Source organism: Adiantum capillus-veneris, chromosome 30 (assembly GCF_014529385.1).
Source record: "Adiantum capillus-veneris isolate H3 chromosome 30, ASM1452938v2, whole genome shotgun sequence".
Lineage (NCBI taxonomy): Eukaryota > Viridiplantae > Streptophyta > Polypodiopsida > Polypodiales > Pteridaceae > Adiantum > Adiantum capillus-veneris.
This window is the reverse complement of record NC_140960.1, coordinates 93,629,892-93,651,809: the sequence shown is the minus strand read 5'-3', so window position 1 is coordinate 93,651,809 and position 21,918 is coordinate 93,629,892. Positions and strand designations below refer to the sequence as shown.

At 41.4% G+C, this 21,918-nt stretch overlaps 1 pseudogene; it reads right to left on the bottom strand.

Moving 5' to 3' along the window:
- Positions 1-20,213: 20,213 nt before the first annotated feature.
- On the bottom strand, positions 20,214-20,576 carry LOC147418421 (uncharacterized; annotated as a pseudogene).
- Between the last annotated feature and the right edge of the window lie 1,342 nt (positions 20,577-21,918).

Genomic DNA, 21,918 nt, shown 5'->3' with positions numbered 1-21,918 from the left:
TTAGGTCACCTCGTCCTCAAAAAAGGCGCCAAAATGTGGGGCTCCCCGAATGCCAAGCCTTGTTATCTTATTGTAGTGACAGTGAGAACCATAAACATAAATCTCATTTTGTGGGACGGAGTCAAATCGACTAGTGCATGGAGGCTACAAGAGGTTGTTAGTCTCGCAAAAAACAAACTCAATCCCTGTCTACTCAAGCTATACTCAAGTGCATGTCATGCAACAAATGCTAACTACGACTCCGCAAGCAAATCTTGTCAATTCACTAAGCAAACAAAGTCCAAATGAGACAAAATTTATGGGATGGGATGGATATACAACATCTAAAGACACATGGCCATGCCCTCAAATCCCCCTTTTGATCTCTTGCCAAAATTGTGCTTATTATCTACACAATAGATTTGACCTAACTATTTTCAGCTTTGTATACACCCTAGAGCTTAGCAATGATGCCCCAACACCCCTCCACCAATGCATAATATACAGTTTTGTCATGTAAATCCTAAGTTATGAGCAGATTTAGGAGAAGGCTAGTTGTAACAAAAACATAACTTTACCACAAGAGAAGCACACTGTTGCAAATAGATTTCACTTTGAACACGATGAAGCAAATCACACTTCAAACAAAAACTTCACGAGGTAGTTATGAGCTTGAAAAGAAGACAAGAGAGTACACATGCTCTCCAAAAACATCGTAACACTTTTTACCCCAAAAATAACTTTTTTAGGTTTTACAAAGATTGGCTGCTATACCATACCCACCAAAGGTTTTGGGTCAAAAATGGGAATAATATCTAACTCTATTACAGCTTGAAATTTCATTGATACAAGTTGGAAGCATTTAGCCCTACTTTGTTTGGCTCATAAATCCAAAAGTCAATAAATTACAAAGCCTCAAGGTTAGAGACTTCCGAAGTGCTAAAAAATATTAAAAATTACATCTTGGCTATATATAGGCTCTAATATTAGCAATAGGGATAACACCGATATAGGTGCCCTTGACTGGTCTAAATGTCGCTATGAAGCCTCTACATGGGCACCCTATGGCCCTAGGTCCATAGGGTTCCCTCTAATCTAATGAGAGATCGTATGGTCATGACTCCCATGTAGGTGCCCTTGAGTCGCCTAAATGCCCCTCTAGAGATTTTACATTAGCATCCTATGGACCTTGTGGGATAGGGTGCCCTCCAATTTGATGAGTGTTTCTATGGCCATGGTGCCCATGATGTAGGTGCCCTTGAGTGGCTTTAATGCCCCTTTAGAGTTTCTACCCTTGCACGCTATGGCCTTAGGGCCATAGGGTCTTATCATCGACATCATAAAGAGAAAATGTCAAGTATCAAGTGAGCAGGAACTTGATCCAATCAAGAGTTAGATAATTCAACATATTGAATCTATTTTTGATGCTTATAAGGTGGATATTGAAGAAGTAAATCTCACAAGCTGTGGCGATTTTAAATCAAGTTAAAGTCGAGATAAGACATGTTCATTTTAATGATGATGGAGGTGAGGAAATTGTGCCTAGGAGTCACTTTAACATACCTAATTGGGCAAGAGTTACAACAAAGACCATTGTTAAACTTGGTGACATTGATGAGCCTACTTTATCACCTGTGGGTCATGGTGGTTCAAAGATTAACCTTATGGAAAAAAGCTTGCACCAAAAGTGGATATGACCTATCATTGTGGATCATGGTTAGTGGATTCAAGCTGCCAATACCTAGTGGAAAACTTTATGGTGTATGTGTGAATGTGAAGGTAACAATTGGAGATGTTTGTGATGAATACATTTTTTTTTGTACAGGAGCATTCCTCCTATCCACTCATTTTGGGAGCCATATATCATGATTGTGCATATGGAAACAAAGGTGTTGGTAGCTTGTAGAGATGATTAAAGAGCTGTGCAATTTTTAACCGTGTGTTGACCATGCTAGAAACAATTATAGCTTAAGAGATCATCCATTTCCAGAAAAATTTAAAGAGTTTAAAGAGTACACGTTTGCTCAAGATTTTCTCAAGGTGCCACTATAAGGTGGAGCTATGGAGGTACAAAGAAGAGAAAGTTCTCGCAAAAAGAGAACGTTTCTTTGGGATTTTTGGGGTTAGCGTGCTCTGTAGGAAGTTTAATGGATTGCCTAAGTGGGAAAAGCAGTATGTTGTTAGTGTGCAGAGTGAGTTGCAGGGCTGTCATGAACTTGAACTTGATGATGTTGTTTCAAGAGTATCTGAAGAAGTTTCTTATATGAATACAATGTTAGAGCTTGAGGTTATCAATAGATTTAATTTGCAAAGTGAAAATAAACTTGTGGGCGTGCATTAAATGGATATGTATGACATTCTAACACAGGTAAGAGAAGACTTAGATGATGCGGTTGAAATACATATAGAACAAAATACAAGACTATTGCCAAGAAGGTGAGAGCAGTGGCTACACCTTTGGCAGGAGGAAGTGATGAAGTTATAGATAAAGCATCACTATAGTCTATGCTAAGGGATCCAAAGAATATTGACCACAAATTTATAGAAGAGATACTGAAGAAATTGATGGTTAGTGAAGATGGTTTTGTTATTGAAGAGGAGATTAAGTGCTTTCAGGAGATGTGTGTGGGACATGGTAATCCAAACCTTGTCTACCCATAAAGGGGCCAAAAGAAGGTATATGGAAGCAAGAAGAATGATGATTGAAGGGATGAAAGCTGCAGTAGGTGCCATTGGTATGTGATTGTGTATGAGTATGTGTATTGATTTTCTCAATGAGAAGATACACATGCATATTTTAGAGCCGTTGATGCATCCAAACCCTATTAATCCATAAAGGGAACAGAAGAAGGTATATGGAAGCAATCAAAATGATGGTTGAATGTTTGAGCATATGCTAGATGCAGGTTGCAACAAGTGCCATTGGGATGTTTATGTCAAATGAGGCATTTTGCAAGTCAATCATGGCTTTCAAGATCAACTGGTTAAGAAGCTTAAAAGTGCTTAAATTGCAAAACTTACTAGTGTTTTTTGTAACTCTTGATGTTCTCTATCACTTGTTTTTACGAATTTGCATTCAGAGCTATTGGGAGAAAGTTATGTCGGAGGGAAGTTGATGCTTGTTGCAGATTGGTAATCATTGTGTGCGATGGTATCATGATGTGCATGCCAAATGGGTGGTCCAAGTCAAAAAAAATTAGAGCTTTTTATGTGCTTTAAGATATGTGATTTTTTGTTCATTTTGATTCATTAATCAGATCTCAAAGCAAGGAGATATGGCTTCAAATTGATACTAATCGTGGTGGGTCTATCCCGATAAAGATCTCATCACCCATGAACCATTATTGTGGGGCCGAGCATGGCAGTAAAGACAAAAGATGCGCTACTGGCAGGGAGAGGTTGACCGTGAGCAGGGGAGTTGGAGGCCGCGTGAAAACGAATGAAAAGCAGCACTAAGCAGAAAAAGGAGGAGTGATACATGATCGAAGAGGGAGCGTTATTGCTAAAAACTAAAGCGCATGAAGGGAGGATCCATGGGAGCCAAAATAAGGAAGTAGAGGGGAATTGGAAGGCGGCATGATGAAAGCAAGAAAGGGGTAGAGCTACTACATGGGGGTGGAGGCCAAGCTAGAGAAGGATTCACCAAGGCATGTGAGAGAAGTGAAGGCATCGCAAGATATAGGTGGCTATTGTAGCATGAGAGGAGGAGCATGCAATTATCTAAAGAGGATGAAGGAGGGAAGGAGTTGATGCTACCAAGGGGGCACTTCCTAGAGCGTTGCAGAGGTGGAAGGAGAAGCACCAACCAAAGGTGTGCAAAGTTGAAAGGGTGCAACATGTAGAAGGCTGCAAAGGAGGAGAAAGAGAGAGTGCTATAGGGTTGCGAGGAGTGGTCAACAAAGGAGGGGAGCTAAGTCCAAACAAAGACAAAGTTTGGTCTTCTGCAAAAAGAATTCCCACCACTGTTTTATGAGCTTGATTTAAGTAGTTGGCTTGTTCTTCGGGGCTTATGCTTAGACACAAGCATATGGGAGTGCAGGTTTGCAAATTGTGATCCTATGTGTGAGATAATTAGGGGATAGGGGTGTTTTGGATAACTTGAGCTATATAGGGGCATCTATGTGTTTTTTGGGTGTGTTCCCCATTCCCCCTCTCCACTGATGAAAATATATAGGTGGATGCCATAGCATGAGAGGAGGAGCATGTGATGATTTGAAGAGGATGAAGAAAGAGGGCAGAAGATGATGCTACCAAGAGGGAGCTGCCTAGAGCATTGTAGAGGTGGAAGGAGAAGTGACAACCGAAGGTGTGCAAATTTGAAAGTGTGCAAGATATAGAAGGCCGCAAAGGAGGAGAAATGGAGAGTGCTACAAGGTTTCCAAGGAGCAACCAATGAAGGAGGGAAGCCAAGTTTGAAAGAAGAGAGCCAAGGCCAAAAGAAGGAAAATATGTTAACACTATCATAGTAGGAGAAGCCTTGCAAGTGGGAAGCCGAGACAATCTAAGAAGAGAAAACCACAATTGTACATCTGAATTGATCAAAGTTTTCCATAGTTTATGTCATCTCTGTCTTCTTTCAAGATTTAACCATCTTTGCTCTTAGGTCTCTTGTGATTTTACTGGGTGTGTGTGTAGACAACTCGGGGGTGTGTGTGCAAAGAGAGGGAGAGAAAGAGATTGTGGGTTTACTGGAAAGAGTAAGCGTGAGTTTTAAATGGGAGCTATGGATTTTGTGTGTACATGGATGTGTGTGTAGCATGGGCTGATTGGATTTGAGTGTATGGGAGTGAAGGTTTGTAAATTGTGTTCCTATGTGTGGGATAATTAGGGGGTAGGGGTGTTGTGGGTACCTTGAGCTATATAGGTGCATCTGTGTGTATTCTGGGTGTGTTTCTCATTCTGCCTCTTCACCTTCATGTGCACCGTATTCTAAACGATAGTTTATCATCTCGAAGAGGAATGGTGCTTTGCAATTTATATAGGACATACCATCGGTAAATAAGGTAGCAATTCGAAGTGTGGGCACATGTCCAATTGTGGACCCTCTCACAAATGCAATATAGTGAAACCCCCTCCTCCACTATGTAAAAACAAGGCCTTATAAGTGATTGTGGAGATCGTAAGCACTACAATGGATAATCAAGAGCATCAAGGAAATTTTCTTCCTAGTCATGAAAAATTTCAAATCTAGAAGGTAAGGTCATCTTTATAATGACTGGTTTTAAAAGGAGTATTAAGTAAACTTCAAGTACACAAGATCCTTGATCTCCCACAAACAATGATAGTCATATTGATGACATGGATGCAAATCTTGATGGTTGGTTCCAAGAGTAATGAAGAGAAACCTTGTGAGAAACATTTTCAATAAGCACAAGCATGTGTGAATTTCCCAATTGAAAATGAAAAATCTTGAGACTAGAGCAATTTTTATTGGAGTGCATTCAACCTGCACATCAACATCGGCCACCCACAAGTCTTTCCAAGATGCATGTGGTTCACACTAGAGTGTCTCATTAATATGTAACAAAGTTGAAACCATGTTTATAGCCAATACCTAGCATGCTTGTGGTTATGTGGTTTGTTGCAGATTTGTAGGGTCAGAGGATCAAGGCTTACCCCACCACAACTTAGAGCGGTGTTAAAAAGTACTCATACAAGTTTTGCTAGATTATGACTAGCTTCCAGAATCTGTAATTTTCAGCCAAACTATAGAATGTAGATTATGACTAGCTTCTAGAATCCCCCCTCTTATAGCTATTGCAAGTTGCAACGCAAATTGCAATGTCTCTCTCCCTAGCACCTTTTCCATTCAAATCTTGTGACTCTTAGCACCAAAACAAGTGATCTCTCTCTCTCTCTCTCTCTCTCTCTCTCTCTCTCTCTCTCTCTCTCTCTCTCTCATGCATCAATGCCTTTCTTAATCTGAGGTGGTGGTCTTTTTCTTTCAAAAAATGGGATGAGGTGTACTTGGACACTGCATCTCTCTCTCTCTCTCTCTCTCTGTGTGTGTGTGTGTGTGTGTGTGTGTGTGTGTGTGTGTGTGTGTACAACATCGAGACGGTTTGCATCCTACTTATCCATGGCTATGCATTATAATTGGGTTGTATATTTGATTACTATTCTAGTGGGTGTTTTGTAGATGGGATATATTGTCCTTGCTAGAGAACATCTCACTAACCACGTTACAGGGAGAGCTTTGTGTACAAAAGCTACAAGGTCTATATGCAAGTTTTTGCTTGAAGATGTAATTAGTAGATATAGTTGTGGTGGGAACATTACTGCTGATAAAGGAGAGCTAGATGTAGATGAAGCTTGTGAGGTTTTTGATTGGTTTGGAATCAACTTGGGTCCTACTACAGCTTACAATCCAACATTAATTGAAGAGTTAATGAGGAAATCCACCTATTGTTAAAGCTTTGGTGAAGGAATCTCAAGAGCATAATGGTGATTGGCCTAAAATTCTACCTTTTGCTTTGTGGCCTGATCGAACTACAGATAGTTTTGTTGTTACAGGTTTTATGGAATTTGAGCTTATATATGGACAAAAACCAGTAGAATGAGGCATTTGTGTTTTGGATAGTATTGCCATGGGGAGTAGGTATGTCAACTAAAATTTTCTTTTTTTAATGTATTCTTCAACTTCAGATATGCCAAAGAGACATTGATTAGGCAAAGGAAAATCTCAAGGAGGTACGCCTAAAGAATAAAGCAGTATTTGATCAGAAACATAGATTGAGGCATCATGCTATTAAAGAAGGCGATTGGGTACTTATTTATGATAGTATCTTGGAAAAGTATTATAAAGCAATGTGTAACACGGTCAAATGGTGGTTTGGACCTTATGTTGTGATGCATGTTTACGATAATGGGACGTAAAATTAATGGCACTGAGCTCAGGGTGCCTATTGCAGGGAAGAGAATTTAAACTGTTTAAGAAGAGAGATGGACATGTGGTTTTTGATATTCAAATCTTAGATGCATTGTTAGAGGATGATGAGATGTATGCATTAGAAGATGCTTCTAAAAATTCATAAATTTATGAAGATTTAAAATTTTTAAGATGGTTGGCACATGCTGGAGGATGTGTAGGTTCGAAGGGAGTGTATGTCATGATGCTCCACATCCACAAGTGGAAACTTGGAGGGAATACAAGTTTTTGGGCATTTTCATCACTCAAATGTATTATTTTGCTCCCACCTTGGACACATATGATTATTTTGTGGAGTATGATTATATCTAAGAATTTCTTGAATAGCCTTGATGAGATCTCTCAAAGTCATCTTCTCAGATATCTTTTGCTCTTTAAAGATAGGCTTTATTGTCATTCGTTTGTGCTCAGAGGCTTGTGAGTTAGCAGACTTTGGTTCAAAAGACACCCTATAAATCTCAATATGCTTTCTAACATCTCTGGCACCACTAAATTTCTATGTGAGCTTGGCCACTTGTGCCACCTTGCTTTTAGGCTCTCACTTAGGTATGCTACACATATTATCCGTAATAGATTGATCAATAGTTTGAGCAAATGCTACCAAATGACCTAATTGAGTAGGTATAGTAGGTGTAGACACTCTCAAAACTACATGCGGAATGGGAAATGGCATTGGAATTGGCATATGCATGGTCCTTAGGTCCCATGCTTGGCATAGGCACGGTCCTAAGGTCCCATGCTTGGTACAGTGTTGTGGCAAGTGGTGGTCCAAAGTCTAGAGATGTGTCTCTAGATGTGTTATTGTTAAGTGGCGTGACAATTAGAGCTTGGATAATGCGATCGTGGAGCATAAGCCATTGGAATAATTGGGGGTGTAGGAGCTACATGAGCATGAGTGGCAACATGTACATATGATTGATGCACACCTGTAGATACTATTATAGGCAATATACTACTATTGTAGGTATTGTTGATGTTCACTTGTAGGTACTATTGTAGGCACTACACTACTAGGTAGTGGTGCCGTACTAATGATCGAGGGCAAGGCTGCACTTTCTGTCATGCTCATTACTGGAGTACATTGGTCTCCAAGAGAACGTTGAGCTAGGTCTAGGAAACTAAAGGTATTGCTTGTGGGCTTAAATTGCATTGAGAATCCAAGAAAAACAAAATATGAGGGATCCCTAGGGCTCACCGAAGGAGTCTCCATTTGTGATAGGGTCAGTTTTTTAGTCTTTCCCATATCCAAGAATATCATAAGAGCTATCGAAGGCCTATAAATTCCTTGTTTTCGCCTCTCCAATTGGAAAAGCTTATAGGTGACATCATAGTCCATCCGTTGCTGCTCCTCTAGGTTGTGGCACTAGATGTGGATTGTACATAATCTAACCAACCCACATGGTATGTGTAGCCCATGTATAGGTTGGTCAAATTTTTAGATTGTAGGTCATATTCTCAATTTTCATTCAAAAATACCCGTCTAGGATTGGTGTGCTAGAGGTTTCCCTTGAAAATCGAAGCATTGTGACTCCCTATGGTTTCTGGGCCGTCAAGGTCTTTCTTTTTTCTTTATGTAGGTCATTTCATTCACACATGGGTGCCCACACTCGAACAATCACCACAAAATCCTTATCTGATAAAGTTTGTGGTGCACCTCTCATCGCGATCACCCAATAATTGACCATGCACCTACAAGATCAACAAGCCTACTCCATTACTAAATATAATACAAATAATAAGAATTTCATCCTAGGTTAACACTCCACCTTGAAAAAGCTACTACAAGGTTTGTAATTTGCATCCAAATATCCATGCCTATGCCTTTGCATGGACAACACATAAAGACTACTAGGTAGAGCACTGCTTTTGTGTGGGACGCATGTGTAACCTCACAATCATATCTTATTGCAGTATTAGCGAGAACCATGATTAAATTATCAATCCATGGGATGAAGCTGACTCGACTAGTGCATAGAGGCTACAAGAGGTTGTCGATCTCTTGGAAAACAACTAACAACTCACATCTAACTCAAGCTACACTCAAGTGACTGAAATCACCAAAAGCCAATCGCTCATCAGCCAATAAATCACATTCGATACAGCATCAAATGACATCCAAACGTAATGAAACTTCTAGGACATGTTTATAAGACTTAAGCACACATGATTATGGTCTCAAGACCCACTTTAGGTCAAGTTCCAAAATTGTGATTATTAACAACAGTGGATTTTTGACCTAGTCGTTTTAATGCATCTAAATGCTTAGCAATGATGCCCCAATACCCCACCTATGCTTAGTTTTTGATTTGAAAGTGTAAATTCCTAGTTATGATGAATTAGGCCGCGGTTCGATGACGCCAAAAGCTACAAAATACTGTGTCAATGTGCTTACGTCAATACGTAGAGCTGTTACCTGGGGTTGCAATGCAACAAACGCAATTGCAATGTGACAACCGGGGAGGGAGTAGGAAGCGCGAGAAGGAGAGGAGTGAGCGTCCTTAGCTCACGCTGTGTATTTCATTATCCAAAACTTAATAATAGCTTACAAAAATTGGCTTTTATACCTTAGCCAAGGTTTTTGGTGGTCAAAACTAATAATCTGGGAGTTCTACCAAAGATGGGTAATGACAGGTTGATACAATCTGGAAGCTTGTAGCCCTGGCTCATTCATTACAAAGTTTATCTGAGAAAATAAGAGTTACAATATTCTCAATTTTTCAAAATAATAAGTGTTTTACAATGAGAAATAGTATTCGTGTTAGCTTGCTGCTAACATTCCCCCCCTCCTCGCCTATGTCGCCCTTTGACACAGCTTTATGGGCTGAAGTAGTCTTCGGGCTAGTGACTGGCGAGGCGGTCTTTAAGCGCACTTAGTGCCTTTTGGTATCTCATCTTCCTTTCTTTATCTGGCGCTTGCAAAAACTGCATAGTTACTCTCTTCTTCAGCTCCACTGCTGAGTAGCCTACAAACCTTGCTGTGAGGTTGTTGATCACTGGCGCAAATATCTTCGTTCACTAAGTGAAGAATCCCATGTAGAATGCTTCCTCAAACGCCAGCATATTGTGTGAAGGTAGAAACATGCATCTGGCGTAGAAGTATTAGAGGACTTCTTCAGAAGGTTGGCCACCGAGATCATAGCACAAACCTTTATTACCCTCGAGGAACGACTTCCAAGGGGAGCCTGCTTGCTCTGGCTCATTGAAGACCTCGATGCATGTGAGCAGCATTTGGCAGATCTTATATAGCATAACACATGACAAATCTGGTAGACTTTTAAAGAATGACACCCTTTAGGGTTTTCACCATGTATTCTTCAGTCACTGGTCCCTTTTCTGGAGCAGGCAATCTGGGGTAGTTTAGCCAAGTTGGTCGCTTCTTGAGTAGTGCCTCATGTGCTTTCCAGGTCCTTACTCTTGGTACAGGACAGAAAGCCGGATCTTTTTGCAGGGTTGCAGGTGCTCTTGTGTACAAACTCAAGTATCTGGGGTTTTTGTTCAACCAACTCAATCTCCACTTCGGGTGGTCTTTATTTGCACCCTCGACTTGCATGTCTGTGTAAAGCCTTTCTTTTACCTGTAGCAACTCAACTTTTATCAGAGGGTAGGGCAAGGACTGTTGGTGCCATTGCACATTTATTTGATTGGGAGTGATTTGTGTAACGTTGACGGAGTGAATAACTCTCAACTCCCAATCCATCGCTGCCTTCCACTGCTCATCTACCTCTTGTGTAATCTTTTTGTTCAGTGCATCTTCTTCAGCCTTTGAGAGCTGGACCAGGGGCACTGTTTCTTCTTCTGTTATGGTTACCTGAAAATCTTCCTCGCCACTCAGCTCTACTGTGGATTGTGTCTCCATTTCAGCAAATGATAGTGAGGGTATTTCTATCTGAGGCTGCTCCGAAGTGCCTGCCTCTTCTTGCGTTTCCGGCCTTCACTCCCTCAATAGCTGGTTGATTCATTTGAGTTCCACTATCTCCTTGAGCAGTTCGTCTTCTCTTTGGATCCGCATGAAGGCCAGGTATTTTCCCTGAGATTGCTCTAACTTCAGCTCCAACTCGAGGTCTTTATTTTTCTTTTCTAGTTCCTTGTAGACCTTGTATGTACCTTTGATTGAGGTGACAGCTGGATTTTCTCGTATTTGCCACAAGAATATTGCCTGATCATTGATCCTTTGTTCCGAGTACTGTAGAGAAGCATTGGCTACATCTAACTGTACCTGGATTTTTTGAGCTGATAGAGTGGTAGTTAGAAGTTCATTTGCAACTTCCATCAGCTGATCATCCTTGGCTTTGGACGCATCTAACAATTTGGTAAGCAGATCACCCAGCTCCTCCATTTCTTTTTGTTACTTATCTCTAGCGAGCTGATGTTGTTCAGCTTCTGATCTGAGCTCCTGCACTTGCCTTTGCAGATCGGTGATGACATTAAGTCTATCATCTAACTCCCCTTGGAGTGCGTCGATCACCATCTCTAACTCTTTGGCCCATGCACTACGGCCAAGTGTTGTTGAGCAAAGCCTTTCTGTCATCTCCTGCATTTGCTTAGCATATTCGTTCACTTGCAGGATGACTTCATCATTCGGTTGCTAGTCTTCATGTCGTGCCAACTGAGTTGATGTTTTTGCAGCCTCTTGTGTGTCTTTTGGATGTGTCATGACGGCTGGTTGTTGTTGTTCTTGTAGTGGTGGTTGTTCTTTTTCCGTGGAGGTAGAGGGCGGTTCCTTTGCCTCTTGTTCTTTTGACTGCTCAAGCCTTGTGGTGTCCTCTTCTGTTTACAGGACTTGCTGCCTTTTTGGTCTCTGGCTCTTTCTATGTTTTCTTCTCTTGATTAGAGACATCTACTTGTTGTGCTAATTTATCTCTCTTTTGCTGTTCAAGTTCTTGTGTAGCTTCAGCTGCTTTCTGTTGTTCAGGCTCTGCTTCTTTCGTTGGCTCATTTGTTGTGTCTTTAACTGCCGGTGATGGTGGTGGGCTCGACATTGGTTGATTTTGGTGTTCAAAGACAGGAGAAGAGATGCGGGGAGATACATCACCTTGGGTATGTTGTGCTTCTCCTTGTGCAATGGTCTCCTCTGCATCTTGATGTTCTTCCACCTCTTTTGCCTTCCTTGCCGCTTCTTCGACTTTCTTTAGCTTTAAAGCTTCTGCTTCTTGGTACATACATTCTAGTACTTCAGTGGGTTCTTTAGCCTCTTTCCTGGTGTGATGCTTGGTCCTTGGTCCCTTAAGTCCCCTAGGCACCCATTTTTCCAGGTCCTTTCCTTGTGCTTGTCGGCTGCGTTGGTATGCATGTTTCTTTCTTTCAAACCGGGCTTGCTTTTGCACGGGCTGTTCTTGGTGTGCTGCCACGGCTTTTCTCTTCATTTCTTCCCTTCGTGCTCTCTTTTCTTCATTATCCGAGTTTTCATTGCTGTGCCTTTTCGGCGAGCTTTCAGCCGATTCTTCATCAGACTTGTAGGATCTCTTGGCCGATCTTGTAGCTCAAGGAGATAGTTGAGCTGCTAGTATCCAAGTGTTTTGGTCTAGGGCAGGTGGTAGGTTGTTGGCCATGCCGATGGCATGGTATGCAATTCTTGTTAATACCTCTGGTGCACCCAGGTAAGTAATCTTTTCTTATTTCTTTGTGCCTTTCAACGTGGTCAAGACATATTGTGCGTGGTCCACTGGTTGCCTAGTTGTTGACTTGAGGACTTGCGTGAAAGTGGTGGCAACCGCATGATTTGGCGTGGTATACCTTGGTGGCCTCTTAGCCAGGAAGTGGAAGTGTTGGTGGTATAACCTGGATGGATCTTCCACCTGCTTGTGAATAAGGTCCGCAAAGGTGGCTAAGGTGGTTTCTTTGGTGAAAGTACCTGCCGTTTTCCTGTCCCTTGCCCTCATTATCATTCCTTTTGTGGGCAGTCTAAGTGCTTCTGCCACTATTTCCTTGGTTATCACCACTTTAACTTTATTCCCCTGAGGCTCAGAAATCTGGGCAGTTCCATCTTCTTTGATTCTGGATAAAAGCTCGTAAGCTTTTTGGAAATCCACACCGCACGGCTCCTGTTTATAGAAATCTCTGAGTCCTAGCTTGCGGTTGGCTTCTTTGGTCTCAGGCTTTGCGACGACATCATACACTTCTTTTAGTAGGAGTTGCAACTCTACCTGATGTTCCTCCTCACTCTTGAATTTGCCGGTGAACACTGTGGTGTGATGCTCTTTGAGCTGTTCTTTTGAGAGATAGGCTGCCTTGGCGGCCTTGAGTGAATCTAGATCCTATTGGTATGCAGGTAGCTCCTGCAACTTTTCTTTCTGGTTGAGCTTCTTCTTGGCCCTCTTTGTTGCTTGCATGGCTCCTGTGCAGTGAATGGAGTGTCAAACTTAGCCGATTTGACGGATTTTTCTTTGAAATGTTCTTTAGTTTGAAATATTGACAATTTTGGTCCAATTTGCTTCACATCAATTTTTGAACAGCATAGATGCATAAAAACATGCAAGGAACAAAATTGTAAAGTCCAAACAAAATTTTGCAACCAAAGTAAATAATCACGATTATTTACAATTGGGTATTTTTTTCAACATTTTACAAACTTGGCATCACAGGCTTCAAGTATATGCCAAATACATACTCTGAGTGAAATATGGGCTCATTTGGATGAATAGGGTGAAAATGGTACCAGATTTTGGCTTTAGGTCTCTGAAATAGTAGATATAATGGAAATTTAAGATTTTGAGCTCCAAATTGGTTCAAACTTGGCTAGTGGCTTAACACATCATGTACTTTGGATGTATGATGGCAAAATATCAAAATTCCCCCACATTTTGGCTACAAATTAAATAATCGCGATTATTAACATTTCTACCAAAATCAATATTTTTTGGTACAAATTGGTTCTAAGCATTGTATAGACTCTGTGTATAAGATATGAGGTGATTTGAATCAAAAAATGTGGTCCATAACCCAAAAATTGGCTTGCAAAGACTTGTTTGCATTTTTTGGCAATTTTCCAAGTTATAGATGCTCATTTTGGCTCATACTTGATTTTTGGCATGTAATAAGTGTGTACACATGATAGGTGAGGTGATGATACAATTTCCAAGCAAAAATGGTACAAAAGTAAATAATCACAATTATTTACAGCAGTCATAATTTTTTTGCAAAACTTAAAATTTTTGACCTAAACACATTCTATACACCTAAAACAAGTCATAAATTGAATTTGTTCAAGTTTGGTCTTGCCGACATCACTTTGTGCTTTGTCGACTCTAAAATCTCTGATTTTTGTGACTACACTGCCTGTTGAGTTGGTCAGTGAATTTTGAGGCTTTGGGCTTGTCCGCAATATAGTCGTGAAGCAACTCATCCAATTCTGGCTCATTTGGAGTCATTTTGACCCTGTATGTTGAAATTGATGCTTTGTAGCCCTTGAGCCATTTTTTGCTTTTTGAGGGCTTTGCTTGATTGATTTCACAAAACCAATCATATAATTGTATATGAACCTCGTAGGCAAGCTGTCTGTGGAGTCAGATCGGAATTCTGGCATCTGCCAAAAAGCTAGCTTTTCTACTGAGGATCCCCTTGACCCTTGCGGAATGGTTAACTGATGATATAGAACGATTCTATTATGTTAGGGCATGCTACAATTCAAATCTCATCTGATTTGGTCGAGCTGACAGGCCGCTATGGTCAGTTTTTGGTCGTAGGTCTTAGTGCACTGCTCGGTTTCTAGGGTTTTTTCTAGGGATTTAGACTAGCTACCGGCCGTACAGAATGGATCATTGACGAGTAAAGAACTTACCACTCATGTCTCGTGTGAGACGGCACTGAAAACGGGCAATTGTAGACTCCGGACAAGACGCGCGAAAGGGGTCGAAAAGCTCTCTCTGCAAAGGCCACAAGTGGAAATGAGTTGGTCTTAGCCTACCTTGGATATTTATACCAGGACTTTCTGAACCAATTTTCCCTAGATTCCCTCGTTAGTCCTACTAGGCCGTGAAATCTATGTTAGACTCAAACATTTCCTTGATCGGATTCCTGCAGCTCATTCTGCAAGAATTTTGCAAAAGTAGGTATGGCCACCTAATTTAGACTTCCCGTTTTCATCTTTTGATTTCATTGAAAATTTTTATGCTTGTTTACCTTGTCTTTTTTATCACCATCGCGTCTTCCGTTTTTCCATCTGACCCTCTTTGCTATTTATTATTAATTTTTGACCTGTTTATTGAAAAAAATCAAAGAAAAAAAAATGCTCTAAAAAAGTAAAGTGAAAATCCAATAATTAATAAAATCCATTGAAAAACACAACTTCTTGTTTTTTGTTGGATTTCTTCATTTTAAGTCTCAATATTGAAAAAAATGATGAAAAATAACCAAAAAAGACTATTTTTGATGATTTTCTGATAGTATATACACTATTTACAAGATATTATCAGTGAATTTTCCCTTGATGATGAATTATAAGGGCATTATTAGGTAATTTTGCAAAAAAACACACGTTAACATCAAACTTTTTCCTCCCTCTTCAAACATTGACCTTAATTGCTTAGTGCCCTTCCACCTCTCCTAGATGGCGTACTCCGGGACGACTGTGTGCATGGATTGAACAATTGTGTCTATGCATAGCCGTGGTTGGCTCTACCATGCTTTGAAGATCAATGCAGTTCAAACCAATATGCTGTGCAAGAGGTGGGTCTTGAGTAATTAACTCAAGGGTTTCTGATGTCGAGGCTTTCTGATGCTATCTTCCAAAGAGAAAATCTTGTAGCTTGTGTGCTCTCTGCTTGATGGTGCCATCATGATGCTTCAGCACGCTGATTGCTTGGGCTGTTGGTAGCACTTTTGGATGTTATTGAGCTTTTTCTCGCCATCGGTAGCTTGGTTTGCTTGGTGCTGTATGTTGTGGTGGAGTCTTTTGAGACTTAACTCGCCATTGCTTGATTGGTTTTACAGTTTGTGGAGAAGATAAGTGCTCCTTTTTCTTCCAAACCAATTTCAAGTTAGGTTCCTTGCTTTGAGATGTTGGTCTTTGTGTTTTTACCCTTCGAACCTTCTTTTGTTTTGTCGGTGATGTTTTGGGCACCCATATTTGAATCGGCTTATCCTTAAGCTGTGCTTTTGGTACCCAAATTTTCATGACTCCTTACATGCTACTTGTAGCATTTGCTTGTCGAGGGGATGGAGAAGATTGATTACTTTGTGGTTTGGTTTGCTGATTGCTTCCTTTCCATTCCTCCTTGCTTGGTGCAATTGGAACAATGAGTTGCCCGCCTTTAGGTGATAGCTTGAGCTAATTTGTATCCCAATCTGGTACTGCTTTGTATATCCGCATCCAGGGAATTCCAAGAATCATCATCTCATTCATGTGTTCATCTAGTAAGCATACAAATTGATGAGGACATGAACATCCATGTACTATCACATTCAAGTTGACTACTCCCAATGTTGGGATTGGGTTCTTGTTGCATCCTTTGATTGTCGCTATTCCTGCTGTCAATGCTTGACTTGTTGCCTTCTTGTACGTGGAATAACTAACTACATTTACTCTAGCTCCTGTGTCGACCAAAGCATTGGTGCTATGATTGTTGAGCTGTACTTTGATGCGCAGGTCCATTCCGTCTAACCTATCATTATCTATTGAAACTGCATCTTTAGGCAATTCCCATTGTCGGTCATCTATTTCCAGAGTGTTGACGGGAATCGATAGCTGTTGATTCCTGAGAGTAGCTTTTCGTTTGAGTACCCGAAGCCGAACTTCCTCTGGGCTTCATCAATAACCTGTTGTTATTTAATCCTCCTTTGCACGGTTGCATGCATTCTTTCTAGCAATTCATTGGTTAGTGGCAAATTGTATTTCTTTAAACGACATCCACTAATCCAATTAGCCATTGGTTCACCATCTAGGGTGGACAATTTTATGGCGCCGCTTGGAGATACATCTTCAATGATAAATGGTCCATTTCCATTTTTCTTAAACTTGGGAATGTGTTGCTTAAGGGAATAGACTAAAACTAAGTCCCCTTTCTTGCAGATTTTTGTGATTAAGTGGGAATTAAAAAACTATTTTTGTTTTTGCTTTTGTGCAGAGATGTGAGCTATAGCAGTTAGCCTTTGCTCATCTAGCTTTTCCAAAATTTCAAGTCTTTTTGACAATTCATGTCCAGTCCACTCAAGATTCGTTGGAGGAATCCCAATCCTCGAGCGAGTACTTCCGAGCGGACAAGAAACCGAGCGAGCATAAGCAATGAAAAAGATTAGATCAAGATCTCAGTAGTTACTCTATAGAGTATAGTGTAGCAAAGTAACCATGTTGCATCTCAAATAGTCTCAAAAAAAAGAGCCATAGTCTTCCTTTAATGTGTTCACACACATTAAAATAATTTCAAACAAAAGATCCATACTCTTCATTTAATGTATTACACACACATTGATACACAGTCATATCCTTGCTTCTGAACCATCTTGCTGAGCATATTCCAAAACTCTATTTGTGCAAACTTATTCTCCATGGTAAATTCACATGTTGCAATTGTCATAAATTTGTGCACAAATAGATAAAAAAGATGGTAATTCAAATGCCACATGTCCATCATAATGCATAGGTAGCTCTTGAACTTGAATGATATCCTTTGCTTGCTTGAGTACCATGTGTAGGATGCTTTGTGAAGACATTGCATGTAGTTTACCAACTACTTTGGAGGGACCATCTGACTATTACTAGTGTGTCCTTCATTCCAATGCCTTGTGTGCTTTCAATAGCATTATAAACCTTATAGAATTGACATTGGCCATGATTGAGAAGGAAGATTTTTTCACCACTAGCATGTTCAGTAGCCTTTATCTTCAGATGCTCTCCCATTAGAGTTAATGGATGCAAATTGAATGCATTAATTATTTCATAATGTTGTATCACAAAAGAGAAAGAAAGTGCATAGATGTTGTCATCAAACATAAATACAATCTTGTTGCCACATTGTCGTCCATAGATGGTTATGTGCCTAGCCATGGTTGACTGTAGGATGAGGAATTTCAAACTCCAAGCAAACCTTTTCGAGCAATTATAAAAAAGAGCAAAACCCCACAAGATACATAGAACTTAAATCATAATGGAAACAGTGGTAGGTTGGAGCCAATATGAACAATGTGTATTTGCAATCTTTGGTGCTAGGTTGTACCTTATTGAAATTGGAGATAATTTTTTTTGGGTGAGTGACTCCATTTTGTCTAGCTTGCAAAAAAGATCTTGCAGCGTATAATCATGACACTTGAGAAACGAGAGGAAAAGGAAAATATCCTTCACATCACATACATGAAAAGAATAGTTTTCATGGACTACGGACTCTTTTAGTTTTCATGTTGAGTTACAAAAGAGGAGGCCCCAATCACGAGGACTTTGCGGCCAAGGGCGGGAGAGGTGATGAAGATCATAAGGTACTATCGACATGAACGATAATCACCACTTGCATGCAACAGCTTGTCAATCACCTCTTATGCAATGCCTTCGCAATCACCTTGGCCCTATCTTTCGACGAGAACAAAGATAAAGAATTTGGATGTGTGTGTGTGTGTGTGTGTGTGTGAGAGAGAGAGAGAGAGAGAGAGAGAGAGAGAGAGAGAGAGAGAGAGAGAGAGAGAGAGTGAGGTTCATCTTCCACAGTTGTGGGATCACAACCAAGGAATCTTTTCTCAAAAACCAGTCTTTCTAGTAGCGCGTAAATCCCTACCTCCACCTTCTTCTAGAGTTCCACAAAACAGGGCCTGACTCTGCCACTATGCAACGAACTGTGCATGGAAGGGGTGTGCATGCTCTCAACCAATCTAGACAAATACTCTCTCTCTCTCTCTCTCTCTCTCTCACACACACACACACACACACACACACACACACACACACACACACACACACACACACACACACACACACACACACACACACACACACACACACACACACACACTTAGCGCCGCCTCTATAAGTCACTCACAATGCTTGAAAAAAACATAGGTTTAGTGTAACACAAACCTAGGTTTAGTGTAACCCCACCTACAAATTTACCTCTAAATATCATAGGTAAAGGTGAGAAAACCTCCAAAATTTGTTTTTTTTTTTTGTTGTAAATTGGCGTAAAAACATTCAGATTTAGTCAGTTTACCTCTATTGTTTCGAACATGTAGGTTTGACAAGTTTTTGGAAAAAAGTTTTTTTCAAGCACCGGTCACTCACTCTTAGCGGCCGAGTTTAATGAATTTTTAGTGTCATGTCTCTTGCTCACTTGCAGGGCTTCTCTTTGTCCCGCTTTCTCAGAGTCTCAGAAGCAAGTCGGATTCTCTCTCTTTCTCTCCCTCTCTTTTTTTTGAAAAAAACTTAGAAAGACATTTCCAAAACATCAGATACAAGCATGTCCAAAAGACTCAAACGTCCCTCAACATCCATCCAATTGATGGCTTCAATCACAGTGGCAATTCTCGTAGGCTTTGGAGATGAATTGCTTCTAGACATAATTGCCTTTTTTGCGATGGTAACTGGTGACAAATTACATGCTGAGCACTCAAAAACGGATCTCAATTGTCAAAAACAAATGAAGATTAGAAAATCTTGAACAATCCAACCAAAATAGATACAAGGGTATTTTGGGAATTTCCTCAAATTAGAGGGGTATTTTGGTAATTTTCCCTAAAAAATATAAGCGGTTGTGATATCGGCCGCAAGCGAAGGCTGCAATGTTCATCAAAAGGAACAATTCATGGGAAACGTCAGGTTGTCTCCCCGTCAGTACATACTTGTACACCCACGACACCGCAAAAATAGTCGTTATGGTCCCCCCCCCCCCGGCTATGAGGGGACCTTCCGTGCACAACGCCATCAGAAAGCCCACGGGCACCAGCAATGGGCTTAACAACAGCAGCAGCGGCGCCATCACTGCCAACTGCACCACCACCACGCCTGCCCCCACCAGGAGCGTCACAAACTCTACCACTTGACGACATTGGCTTGTGCTTCTGCAGGTGCTGCATCATCCCCCACGGCTTCTCCTCCACTTGCTCCTGTGCTTCAGCTGCTCCCATCTCCCACAATGCTCAGCTTCGGCAAGATTTTCTACTCTACAGCCGGCCCCCTTAGAAATATAACTCTGCTGGTAATTAATTGGAGCGAAGCCAATGGCGCTAATTCTTAACACTCTCTCTCTCTTTCTCTCTCTCTCTCTCTCTCTCTCTCTCTTTTGGACCATAAAGGACACTTGGATATGAAATCCTTGAAAATTATAATTTACAAGACCCTCTATTCACCTTGTGGAAAACCTTTGCTAGCATGACATTTACACAATGAAAGGCAGGTCAAGCGGCAGCTCTAACAAAAACTTAACACTATCAATCTTCATCCTTCTATGGACCAAGAAGCCACCACTATGTGTGCAGGAAATTCGCAGCCATGATCAAGTCCGGAGTCATTTTTGGCTCGATGTCAAACTCCGTCTCAATGCCATTGGAAAACTGCAAAGACCAGTACAAAAACTCACATACTTTTTCCAGAACTGGTGTGCTTATCTCCGGAAGCTTGACTTCCCGTCTCCTTGAAGCCTCCAGCGGAGCTGAGCATGCTTTTGAGGGTGTTCGAGACGATGGCAGCCTTGCAATCAATGACGAACTCGAACCCCTCCGCACTCACGCACGTGATAGTGTCCTCCTTCCGCATGGCTATGGCGAAGAAGAAGGCAAGCCCTACACGAGAGAGAGAGAGAGAGAGAGAGAGAGAGAGAGAGAGAGAGAGAGAGAGAGAGAGAGAGAGAGAGAGAGAGAGAGAGAGAGAGAGAGAGAGAGAGAGAGAGAGAGAGAGAGAGAGAGAGAGAGAGAGAGATAGATAGATAGATAGATAGTTCTATTATCGTCCTGGGAGGTCAAATATGACCTATGGGACCAAATGAACATGTCACGTGGTGTGAGTGGAGTTCATAAGTGACTCTCGATGCTCAAAAATGGCTGAAATGAGCGTCGCAATAGAGAGTCCACATCGTGGTTGGGAGAGGAAGGTATGTAGGGAGAGCTCATGGCTGAATATATGGGGAAAAGAGGACCTAATGTGGTCAAAAGCAGAGCACTCAAGTAGTGTGTGGTACTCACTCTCTCGCACTTGACGAGGGCATAAGGTGCAAAGTCGATGACACTCCTCGCCAGTGCCCCAACGTCCTGTCTCGCAGCGTAGAGAATGGGAGCTAAGACGAATGGAGGCAATGGTGCGGATCGCACTCAACGGGATGGGCTCAAGGATGTAGGAATGGGTTCGGTTACCTCGTTCCGAGAAGAAGAGAGATTTGTAGTTTGGGGCAACGTGTGTGGTGTAATGGCTGAAGCGAGAACCTCCGGATTTCTCCCAAGCCATGATACATTGGCGTTGTAAGAAGGCCTCATTAACTTGGGAGTCGATCGACGCATCCTTGACCAAGTGACATGCATCCCATCTTCCAAACCATTTCTTGATATCAAGCATCCACCCCGAACTTAGTATTTTGCTCTTGCATGTCTTTTGAACCTTTTGACTTGCTTCATATGCGATTCTAGGAAGTCGATGCAAAGGGCTACGTTGTGTCTTACGCATGTACTCCACAACCCTTTCCATGCCCAAGACCTCAATGGGAAGCGATCCGGACGAGAGAGAGAGAGAGAGAGAGAGAGAGAGAGAGAGAGAGAGAGAGAGAGAGAGAGAGAGAGAGAGAGAGAGAGAGAGAGAGAGAGAGAGAGAGAGACCCTTGCATCTCTACCTTGCTAGCTGCCATGGCCGCGTTCGAGGGTAACTATGCAACTGAGCTTATTGCGGCTGCCAATTACATTGCGACCTGGCTCTCTCTCTAAAAAAACTGAACTCTCTCAAAGAGTGCGCGCCGGCGCGCGCTCTTTGAGAGAGTTCAGTTTTCTTAGAGAGAGAGAGAGAGAGAGAGAGAGAGAGAGAGAGAGAGAGAGAGAGAGAGAGAGAGAGAGAGAGAGAGAGAGAGAGAGAGAGAGAGAGAGAGAGATAGATAGATAGATAGATAGATTTTATT